Here is a 12919-nt window from a genome sequence, read left to right as displayed (position 1 = left end):
ATAAAGAACGATTTTTCCTTATACAAACATTGGCCTCTAAAGTTAATACTAGCACATCCATTTTAGGGTCCACGTATAACGGGTTTGCATTTTCTTAGGCTACTACTAGACGAAGTGCATACGTCAAGTCGATGTACACAACTGCGCTGAAATTATTCAGGTTCAGTGTATTTGTTGATGTCGAAATGGACGATGCTACACGTTGTTTGTAATTGTATTCAGAACTCTTAGGTTTCCGCGATTATCACAATAGGAAATAAAACAATTTTTTCGGATCTATAATTTTGGAAAAACAAGTATACGCGAATATAGATCAGAATAAATGGTTGAAATTCCTGTTTATTCCTGTTTATTCAGAACATTTATGATTCCAAGCGCTGACTTTGCTTTTTATTAAGGAGATAAACATGTCGCTATCGAAATCCTCAATTTTAATAAAATAATTCACGTCCGAAATCCTCAATTATAACTAACTCTACAATGGAATTAGCGATTAAAAATGTAAACAAATTCTAAGAATTGTACAAATGACATAAATCCATCGTGAAACCCCCAAGTAATTGTTACCTTTTACCATTACTAGTAAAGATCAAGTTGTTTTAGACACAAATAAAATCATGTCTTAAAATGTCGACTGCTACTTTTGATTCTTGAACCATCTTTCACATCGACTGCAGCCAACGCTTGCAGTTGCAAACTCGACTGCAGACTTGCAGTCTATCTGATAGCGAGTTTCATCCACAGCCTGATTTCTCCCACTGCTGCTGCTACCCGCCCGTGCTAGTCACATCCATTGAGGCTAAGAGCTATCAATATAACCTTGAAAAGAGATAACTGAAATGTTCTCTTGTTGATAACGACTATAATGGTAATGAATACTATTCCAAATAACTTTAATAAACTTATTTCTATCAAATTATAAGTAGTGTACCGAGGCGTAGATGACGGTCGTTGAGGTCGCCAATACACCATGGTGGTATGAGGAAAACATGACTGAGTCGGTGGAAGGTAAATGACTGATTGTATTGTAGTTGGGATACTTATAATATACAGATTTGATATGTGCGTCTTTATGCTATCTTACACTACTTCAAAGGCATCCTTGGTGCTGGTACTTGCTTCCAGATGTACGTAATCACAGAAGACTTCAGTATTTTCTTTGTAACATTTTCAAAGTGATCAGGGACAATCACATTCACGAAGAAAAACAGTTTAAAGATGGCGACCGAGGTATTTATTATCAAGAACATGAAGGTACATATCAGAACTTGCATGTTGAAATGAAAAACGGAACCCTTGGAAAACGTGTAAAGTCCCCAACGCGCACTCGGCCAGCACGGCAGACTATAGACTTAGGTATAATGAGTTGACGGTGACATAACATACGGAAATTATCACACTCACACGCGCACACATCACGCAAACACACGTACTTTGTTTTTAGAAGCAGCTATCGCAGGAACTGATTTAATATTTTGTTTATAGCTTCTTTAATTAAACGTACAAAGAGATAGTGTGCTTCCCCAGACGAACAAGGCGACCGACGCTGCAGTATCAATTATGGTAAGAAATTATTTCATGGCGGTCTGTAGAGTCGCACGCGTCTGATTTGACTTGTAAATACTCATACAAACTTGAGTCTTCCGTGACCTTCGCAATTCGCGTCAGAACTCTATTAGTAGTATACAAAAAAAAAAAGATTAGATAACATTATCGTGATAAAATACCTAAAAATCAAAGTATTTCAAACATTGTTTCATACTGTTTTTAGTCCGTGAACACGTACGATTATAGTTTTTAGGGCATTCCTCGAGTGAATCATTTGGATGATAGCCATTATTTCCTCTCAATGTATATTACAATGTATACGACTAGTACGTGTTGTATACAAAATATTGCTCATTTATTATTGTGTATTTAAACTCTGTGCTATTGTAAAACCGATGGTAGTCTAATGCTAGAACGGTTGCTTCTCATTTTGGAAGTACTGACTTTTGAATAGCGATACTTCGCACTAATTGTGAGGGAAGACATCGGGATAAAACCTACACCTCGAAGAAGGTTCTCAACATATAATCATTGTGTCAGTAGAGCTCCTTGTGAAAGAGTTACTCCAGGGAAGCTGCCGGTTTTTAAGCGTGTCTGTAGTTTCACCAGCATCCATACCCATCAAAACTAGAACTCAGTAATGCTCAAATTACTGCTTGGCAGCAGAAATAGGCATAGTGGCAGACACTTCCCTGGACGTTCGTTCATATCTTTCAGGACTCAGATAGAACTGTCGAGGAACGTGTTAGAGTGATCAAGGTATCTATAGGTTAGGGACTGGCTGACTTTAAGTAGATCTTGGGTCCAAAATTGGAGCTCCTGGGAGTTGAGTCCGATCTGGTAATACTTGGAGCCAATGAGCAACGGGAATGCCGAAATTAACTAGTTATATTAACTTTGAAATAGTAATGTAGTAGTGGCAGTACTTTTTGACTATGGATTACATTCATTATATGTCGTTCGTTAATTAATAATATGCTTAGGTCAGATACAATATAGTTCTTACAATTTTGCAAAGCGAACTTAAATGTCGAATATGGGCATGTAGTTTAATTAGATCAGGTCACGCAGTCATGACCTCTGACCTTAAAGACTTTTTTTATAATATCAAGTGACGGGACGGACGTGTCGTGCACCTGGTGTTAAGAAAGCAACACGCCTATCCATAACAGTTGCAGTGACATTCAGAGCTTTAAATCACAAAGATCTGACAGGCACTGCCACTGTACCCATCACCTTGAGATATAGTAGATAAGTCTCATGTGCCTGTAATATCACTAGTACCTACCCTTCAAAACCGGAACGCAGTAATGCTCATATTACTGCTTGGCGGCAGAAATAGGTAAGGTGGCTTCTCTTGACGAGCACTTTTACAAGGTGCTCGCGTACTGCTACTAAACTAGCTTCCGATAAGAGTTTTGTGCAGAGAGAAATTCATAGAAAATTTGGTGCCATGTGCAATTTGTGACTTGGGAACCCAAGGTTCGGGATCATTCCGGAATGATAGCCACGCATTGACACATAATTGTATTGTAGACTATATATATACACATACATTTCACATATACATTTCACAGGTTTTTAATTTTGTTATTTTAATTTTTGCTTAGTTTTGTTCAGTTTTAGCTGTTTTTGCTGTATGAAAGTACATAAATTGCTGAATGTAAACTTGATTTGATCTAGTCATATATATATATATAGACAGATTAGTCATACTCTCGTGCTTCCAAAATAATAATTATTACCTTTATGTAATGCAGTGCATACCTTTAATTTAAATGCATGCATAATACTAGTTTTAAATATTTCGTTTTTATAAATATTTAACGTATCTGTATGTATTTAGTTTAGTTGGTAAGTCTTACTAAATAAATAAATAAAACATATATATGGGTTATATGTTTAAAGTTTAAAGAGCTTTTTAAAATTCTTTGATTGATCACGCATAACTATGAATGTGTTGAATCACACACTCTGGAATAAATATATAGTAAAATTGAGGAGTGAAAACACGACTCCTACAAATTTTCACGATAGAAAAAACACAAGATTACCTCGAAATTTTACAACACAATAGGTACTTTACATATACCAATGATCTTTTTTTATGTCAACTGAACTAAACAGTATACGATATACATTTTTCAAATTTCTTTTGCCTTTAATTTCATTTGTAAAAAAAATAATTTTGAAATAAAGCCAGTGTCAAAATGAACCGTATTAGTAGGGAAGCAATTTGAATTCGAGCAGAGGTCTTACATTAAAAATTTTGGCATAGCGAATCCGATACAAAATATAGTTAATTCATTAAGAGTTATAATTGTCCTCGCTCCAAAACAGACTGATTTATAACATCGTTTAAGGAAAAACATTCACTTGTAAAACGGACAATGATTCATTCTTTATTAAACGGTGATTTATAAGTACAAAGTTCAATGGATGGAACGAAATTGTACTTACAATAAACTGCTCCTACGACACACTTATCATACATAAGCAACTGGTAAGCAATCGGTCTTCTCCAAGAAGGGAATTTTAGGCCACTTTCCCCCACGAATCGGGGAACTTGGCAACTTTACACATTTTTTTCTTCGACGCAATCTGACATCAATATTATTTGAAAATGACTCGTTGGTGGCTTCCGAAGGGATTCTAACTTCACCACACCGGTGAGAATCGTACTAAAGGCATGCTACATATTGTGTAGCATGCCTTTAGTACGATTCGTCGTCACTAACTGCCGTGTGTGACCTTGCTGACGTCACTGACGAACGTACGATGTTACTCAGTTTCCAAAAGCGAATAATCTTCACTAATCTTCATATTACCTTTTTTAAACATGAAATATTAATTAGTGATCGAATGAATTCACACGACACAGGTCAAGACCTAAACCGAAAATACGTTGCCCTGAAAAATTAGTACCAGCGTTATGTAACACTGCTATAACACACTATGACTCAATTCACATTATTTCAGTCCGCAATGGAAGCGAAGTTTTTTTACCAAAATTGTACATAGCATAATGAAAATTATGTCAATTGTGTAATGTACATTATCGGTACGGTATTTATATACGGTACATTATATATACGGTAGTTGCGGGAATTCTCCGTTATTGGCCGTTTATTTATTTTATTTTATAATACCAAGTGATAGGACGGAGGAAGTCGTATGCCTGGTGGTAAGCGACATGTCTATCCATACGTTCACTTCAAGATTTTATTTCATTTCTAATCAATTACTAATCAATTAATTGGACATTACTTACATCAAGAAATTTTTACCTCTTACATCAAATTTAAATTTTAATTTTTAATCTTAAATGAATTCAAAATTTCTTGGGTGTACTTTAAGAAAATATATTCTTAAACAAAAAAAGAAGTAGTTTCTATTCAGATTAATATTCTAAATTCTATATACTAAGTATATTTTTAAAGCAACATTTCGTTGCGTTTTCATAGTTAATATTGTCGTGACATGTCGCCGAAGGCGCACGCGGTAACGATTACTTTTACTTGTGCTTGCAATCATAAAAATCATAAACAATCGTTTATACAAAGAAACAATACATAGTATCTCTAATTTTATTAGGGTGTTATTTGTAGTCATAATTTAAGAAATTCGGTTTCAGCAAGAAATCAAACTACACTTGTAACAAACACAACTTTAACATGCAATTAGTTCTATCACGCCACTGCTAGATGGCATTAGTTGTACTCTGAAACGCGCTATCGTTTTGTTAACTTCAATAGTATAAGTCATCTCATATATTTTGAATTGTTAGTGTCTTCTGCCGCTGTAGCATTTACACGGTACTGAATGGTACTTTAATGATTGAGAAGATTCCGTCCTATATCTACTACTTTTAGGTTTGGCACTGAACTGTGTGCTTTTCACGCCAGTGAGACATACTGTTGGGTCCATTACCCTGTAAATTTAACCTTTTTGATATTAGAAAACATCAATCGTCAGTTAAATAATTAAGTGCCTCTCAATTTTTCATTTTTTTTTTTCAAGTCAAAATCGGACATAACTAATAAATAATATAATAGGGGTTAAAGTATGAAATTGCCGATTTGTACTGAAAATCTAAATTGTTTATTTTTTAAATTTTTAACAAATTTATTTAATCAAAATAGTTGCCATTATTATCTATACATTGCTGCCATCTAATGGGAAGGTTATTAATGCCTTTGCGATAGAACTCCGACGATCTAGACTGCACAAACTGTGTGAAAGCATTTTGTACTGTCTCCTGGGAAGAAAACTTCTTGTCGCGTAGATAATTGTCCAAATCACGAAAAATATGGTAGTCCGTTGGAGCAAGGTCTGGTGAATACGGAGGATGACGAATGGTTTCTAACTGCAGTTCCTGGAGGGTCAAAATGGTTTCTCGTGCTGTGTGAGGTCTCGCGTTGTCGTGGAACAATAATGGTGAAGATCGATTCATGAGTCGGGGCTGTTTTACTGCTAGTTTTGTCAACATGGTTCGGAGTTCGGCACAATAGACATCTGCCGTTATTGCTTGACCAGATCGGAGAAAACTATAGTGAATAACACCATGCTGAGACCACCAAACAGTTACCATTACCTTTTTATTGGTAAGTTTTGTTTTAGGACACTGTTGTGGCATTTGACCTGGGGTCAGCCATTGCATTTTTCTTTTCCGGTTATCATAAAGAATCCACTTTTCATCACATGTTACAATTCGATCCAATATTCCTTCATTTCTGTACCGGTTCAACAAGGCAACACAAGTTTCAACACGCGTTTCTTTCTGCAGATCAGTCAAATCATGAGGCACCCATTTTTCGTATTTTTTTATTTTATTGATTTGACGCAAGTGAGTCAATATTGTGGGTAAGGTAACGTTAAACCATGCCGCTAATTCCTGGGTAGTTTGACTAGGATCGGCTTCCACTATCTCTCTTAATTCATCGTTATTCACCTGTGTGGGCGGTCTTCCTCGTGACTCGTTCTTTAAGTCGAAATTTCCATCACGAAAGCGTTTAAACCAAAATCGCACGGTGAGGTCATTAGTAGACCCCTCTCCAAACGCAGCATTGATATTGCGGGCTGTTTCTGCCGCGTTAGTTCCGCGTCGGAACTCGTATTCAAAAATCACTCGAATTTTCGCAGTATCCATCTTTCTTGTCTAAATTGAATAACAAAAACAATTGAAAGTCGATATTCAAATGTTTCAAATTTAAAAAAAAATCACAGAAACCATTTGAAAAAAGTTTCATTCGAAAACCTCAAACCATGAAGATTCTATGAAAATTCAAAGAACCTATTGCAATAAAACGGCAATTTCATACTTTAACCCCTAATATTTTGTTGAATCTAGAGTGGCTTTGTGATTTGAAGTAAATTAATTTGCTCTTGGATTAAATATTTCTGTCTTATAACAAAAATACACTTTTGGGACGTTTTTTTACTATTATCAAGTAATTATTCTCTAGCGTCCATAGGGAGAGGATCGTTTTGTTGGATTTAATAAATTTGTCTTCATAAAAAGAATTTTGTCTTTTTCTAAGTAATCTGTTTTTACCGTGTGGGAAAATGGATGTAACTGCGGATTTCATACTTCGAGAGTAGGTCCCCGGTTTGTATGTTACTTCTTCTCGGGGGACCTCTCCTACCGAAGGTTGGACAACATCATGGCAATCTTGACTTTAGAGGCTACCGCTGTAAAAAGTGATGTGGTACTGCATCCAAGCCGTTACCTCAAATTTTTGAACCAGCAGTGCCGCCTTTTACCAACACTTTGTTTTCCAGTGAATTTGTCTGGGATGACAGGCTGGAGTAATTTTTACTTATTGTTCATCATGACGTGGCCGAAGTATTACATCTTCCTGCACTTAATAGTGTTCATAAGCTTCACGTTTTTCTCCATCTAATAACCTTAGTTTATAGTGCTTCTACATTTGTAACGCGGTCACGTGATGAGATTCTCAAAACACAGCAGTAAATCCACATTCCAAAAGCTTCCGCCTTGTACGTTGCACAATTGACATAAAGTTCATTATGCTGTGGTCACAAAAGTTCGCTTCCATTCCATTCCTCAACAGTGTTGTCAAAAATTGATCATCGGTCTCCAGTATTACAAATTACATGAAATAATTACAATATGGTAAGTATGTATGGTAGTGTCTTCAGTGACCGACTAGCACCACTGTTCGACATCTTTTTTTTAAATTAATTTCTAATATAGTAACACGTTTCTTATTGGTAAGTGTCAATTACTGGGTGTTCATTATTGGTGAGTGTCGATTACTTAATGAATTTTCGGTGTTCATTACTGGAGATTTAGAGAAATTCTAGTTTAGGTTTTCTTTTATTTATAATTATAATAGCTTTTTTACGAAACATAACTACATTGTAATCTTTCTTGAGGATTATATTTGTCAAGTAAACTAATCACTATTGATATATGTTTAAAAACAAAACTTTATTTCAAAATTTAAAGACATAAATTGAATCACTAATTGCGCTTAAACTAAAAAGAATCACTTAATTTTGTAAGCACAGTTGAAAAATATGTAATAATATAACGGAGTGGAGCTATTAAAAATTTTCAATGCCACTTGTGCGTTGGCAGTTTTACAGTTCGTCACGCAACTATGCTCAAATGCTGGGCTGGGTTATTTTCATTACATTAGGAAAACTTAAAAAAAAATTCAATTCGATAAAGGTGCCATCTACCAAATTTACGACGAGGGTTTTATCTAATCCACGTCGTAGATACACTATTTTGTTCTCTAATGTCACACTGTATGTTTATAGGATACATTTCCGGAGGAATGTGAGGTATTAAATGATACAATCACACTCACTTACCTGTTAGCGTTCCGCAGACGCAGCGAATGATTTTACCCGCTCTTGAGGACTTTACATCGTTCTCCAAGGGTTGCAAACCTTCTTGGACATACAGGTTTCATCACGACGTTTTCCATTGTATGGCTACTAAATATTCAAAAATATACGTAACTTTGAAACGTCATAATGTATGTATACAGGGTGTCCCAAAAATACCACGTCAGAGCGACAGTGTGGGGTAAGTGACCTCTATACTTACCAGAAAAAAGTAATTTTACCTTAGTAAAAGTCATTTGTTTTTCGAGATATTGACACTTATGTTTTTGGAAAAACTCTGCTTTTTGTTGGGTTTTATGCTATTATTGTGAAGGTTAGCTGGAGATGGTTGTTTTTATTTTTCGGATATTCTGAACAATTTTTACAGGTACCTGCAACTAATATTTTACTTAGAAATATCATAACATGTGAATAAAGTTATTTATTAATTTGGTATACCTCGTACCCTTGTAAACAAAACCGCCAATATCTCGAAAACCAAAAGAGTTTTGTCAAGGTCAAATTATTTTTTTCTGGTAGGTGTAGAGCTCTACTACCCACAATATCGCTCTGTCGCGGTATTTTTGGGACAGCCATAGATTTTAGAAGCATAGGTTAACAAATTACATGTGAAACAATCAAATTTAGAGATTTCGTAAAATATTCCTAACCTAAAAAAATTCCGCTCTGTATCATGCCCGGCTCAAAGCTCCCCATTATACCGGCAGCACTACCTCGGCACGGCAATGGACACCTTAACTAACTACGTACCAGAGCCGCGATAGCAGCCCCTGTCTCTGAGTCGGCGACCCAACTCTTTACCATCGCCTGTCGCGCAATATCGTTTACCTTGGGGGATCGTGGGCAATAAGGACACATAGCCTTACAGGGGCTGTTCATGTTAAAATTTACAACTCTTCAATAATTTAAGTATAAGGAATTGAAAGTCATTCGATTGAAAAGAAACCGCTATCCCAATTTGCATTATTATTAATACATATTTAAAGTATATTCCATCAAAAATATAAAACAAGATTAACTATTTAATTCGTAAAAAGAAGTCTACTTAACTTCCGCGTTTAACAACTATTATTCTTATCTCGTTACTATTTTGAATAATGTTATCTGAAATTATGTTTCTTATGATTATTAAATTAATGTAATATTGTTATAAATATATTTTCATTATCTCATTTTAAGTAATTAAAGTGACTCTAAAAAGAAAGGAAATGCGAGCGCCCTCGCGAGGTCCGCCATATTTGCCCCTAGTACAATTTGATAGGAAGTTATGATCAAGAAAAAATGAATGATTTAGTAAAAAGTATTTAATATGTTTTCACTCTGTGAGAGGTAAGTTTAAAGAAATTAATATTCTTAAACTAGCGTCACAGTACATTTATGAAAATGTAATTTATGTTAAGAAGGATAGAATTTTTTTGTCATGGAAAATAGGAACAGGCATAACATTAATAATTAGATAAGTATTAATAATACGAGGAATAAAAATATACTGGCTGTTATTGACAGTCGTCTTCACGAGGCACAAGGGGGCAATGTATACGCTTCTATAATAAAATCCGGTTGATATCCAAAATTTACCATTACGTTTAAAACTATAGTGAAACAAAAACTTTATACAAAAGGTTATTGTACAGCTTCTGCGTTCTTGGATGACAAAAATCCGTGGTAGTGACCCGTTCGGTCAATGATGTTTGAAACAAATATTGTAAATGATAAATGTGTACAAATGTTTATTTACAAAGAGCAACCACTAGAGTTCCTTGTTCATTCTTAGGGGAAACTGCCTTCCGAATAAGCAGTATAGTTATATATATATCATTGTGACGGTTTCAAGTGTAATTTGCTTCCTAGGAAATAAAGATTATTTCACTTTGTCTAAAGAAACTGCTTTTACATAGTATGAAAATTAGAATTCAAGAAAGCCTATGGCTAACAAGGATCGGCAAAATTTTGCGTTGGTGTTCCTAACTGTTAAACGTAACGGTAGCAACCATTTACTATTCAGGCAGGCGACATCGATACGGGGAATACGAATTTTGCGTGAGCGCAGATGCTCACATCCGGACGCCATCTTGTAAAAGTTACTATTTTAATAAACGACAAATCGAGAGGACTCCATTCTTCTGTATTATTTTTAAGTATTACTGAAACTTAAAAATATAATTATAAAACTTCTTTTTACCAAGTGACGGGACGAACAAGTCGTTAGCCTGGCGGTAAGCGACACGCCTGTCCATAACAGTTGCAATGCCATTCAGAGCTTTAAATCGTATTTCACTCTGACATGTCCCAAACAATACTTAATTTTAAACCGCAATAGTTGTATGATTATAGCTTAAATTTGATTAGAAGGCCGAATCTAACTTCCAACAGGGTCCTGTATATTACTTGCTTTATCAGCTACAAAATCTCGTCTCTCTCTCTCTCTGGCCTGCTTGTCGGTTTTCTACCGGATGCATTTCGGGGAGTGTGTTCAGAAACAATTTGGTTCCACCCTCACCGTTCCTCCTTTGGTCGACTAGAAGGTCCGGAACACACCACCCTTATGTCGTTGATATACCATCCATTCGCACTAAGCGCTTTGCTTCCTCCTTTCTGATGCGTACAGCAAAGGAATGGAATATTCTACCGGCACCTCTGTTTCCCGAAAAGTACAATTTGGGTAACCCCAATCAAGGTTAGAGTGAATAGGCATTTTTTAGGCAAACGCGTACCAACGTCGCTTAACATCAGGTGGGATTGTGGCTAACCACGTGTCTATTATTTATAAAAAAATCAGTATATCATTAACCGAACTTTTTACAAACGCTGAAGTCTCCAATAAACATCGCTCCGCCGTTTAAACAGTTCTTTAGAGGAGATTCATACTCGGCAGTGAGATGTTGTATGTAATGGTATGAAACGATTGTAGATAACCACAGGATATTAACGAAATGGTATAAAACAAAACTCCTAACATTTTAAACATTTGTAGACACGTGCCTGTAACTAATTTACAATTCATTCACCTTACAAGGTACTATAGCCTATCCCTGTCTTTCTTGTAACAAAATACAACTTCAATCCGAGATGCTACACTCAACGACTTGCTAATTAACTAAGCTCGCAATGACATTAGCACTGATAGTTTAATTTTAGACTTTACATCGTAGAATTTAGGGTGTATTATTCTTCTAAATCAGCGATTGAATGGGCATTGTATGTATGTTTTAACATTAATCAATGCCACGGGTACGCTGAAGGTCACAGAGTTCGTGATTGCAAATCTTCAATAAGCTAGACGGCTTAATTGTTTTATATCCCGTGAACATCAGGTACGTGTGTACAGTTTCCATTGTCGGCTACGAAATACCACGTTCTATATAAGACGTTGTATCACAGTAATGGATCTCGTTGTTTGAAATTTAATCGCCGTACTCAGTAGGATTGCATATTAAGCATTCCATTATCACTGTATCGGCCGTTTTGTATATGCGTCTAGATAATGTGAGGTACTGCGCAGTTTGGCAAAAACGCAAGTTTCTTAGCAATCGAATAGATTTGTTTTTTTTTAGTCATACCTATAGTTGTGACACACCTCTAGTGGTAAATATAGAATACTGATTTGTCAACAACGATTCACTTCTCGTTTAGCACTCTAGTCTTACTAGTGTCTCGATTAACCATTTCTGTAGGTGTACAGTCTTGTCCTACCAATAAGTTGAATTAAATGTTTTCAGAAGGATCCATAAGATAAAAGTTACTTTTATCATATTGCATCATTTATCATCTATTATACTTACCTTATTTATTATACAGTGAAATTATATTATAAAATATTTAATGACTTTCGGCAATTGAAGCGTTGAATTGTGTATATGATATGAAAAGCATGATATACTTAGAGATAAAGTTTCAAAGGTCTTGGTTTTATATTAAAAAATATAAAATATAGTGTACATAATTTTTCTAAACTATTTATGAAATTATTTTTATTATACACTGTATAATTTTCTGAAATATGCATAACTGTAGTCTAGAATACACCATATTTACTTTTTTTTTTGTATAATATTGTCTTACTTAGAAAGAACTATATTTAGCCGTAATTTAAAGCGCGATTTTTATAGAGAGGTCTTAACCTGGTCCGCCGCGATGTTACACGATATGTCTTTGTGGTCTGGGGTCGTCATATGCCTCTTAAATTTTCCTCATGTATTTAAAATGTGTAAACCCTTTAATAAAGCAGCAAATTAAATCTTATTCTATCATATAGTAATAGGATACAATTTGCGTCGCTGCATAGCTAATTCATAATCATAGGAAATTTCCAACCGAGACCTTTCTTAATGAGCAATTGAGGTTAAATTAATTGATTTACACTGACGCCATCTTGTAATGCAGATAACACTGTTATATTTGCACAGCGGTATTATATGACGACGATAACGAAATCGTATGACGCCCATTCATTATGATAATTTGTTTTACAAAACTCAAACGTCGTTACGCG

At 35.3% G+C, this 12919-nt stretch overlaps 1 protein-coding gene across 1 annotated transcript in view; it reads left to right on the top strand.

Moving 5' to 3' along the window:
- Positions 1-12919, top strand: part of LOC113231880 (forkhead box protein O) — a 201800-nt gene that overhangs the window by 8961 nt on the left and 179920 nt on the right. The gene's annotated exons all lie outside the window — the stretch shown is intronic.

The sequence above is a fragment of the Hyposmocoma kahamanoa genome, unplaced genomic scaffold, assembly GCF_003589595.1.
Source record: "Hyposmocoma kahamanoa isolate Upper Pololo Valley unplaced genomic scaffold, ASM358959v1 66, whole genome shotgun sequence".
NCBI classification, from domain to species: domain Eukaryota; kingdom Metazoa; phylum Arthropoda; class Insecta; order Lepidoptera; family Cosmopterigidae; genus Hyposmocoma; species Hyposmocoma kahamanoa.
The sequence above is the reverse complement of the archived record's forward strand: the minus strand, read 5'-3'. Positions and strand labels throughout refer to the sequence as shown.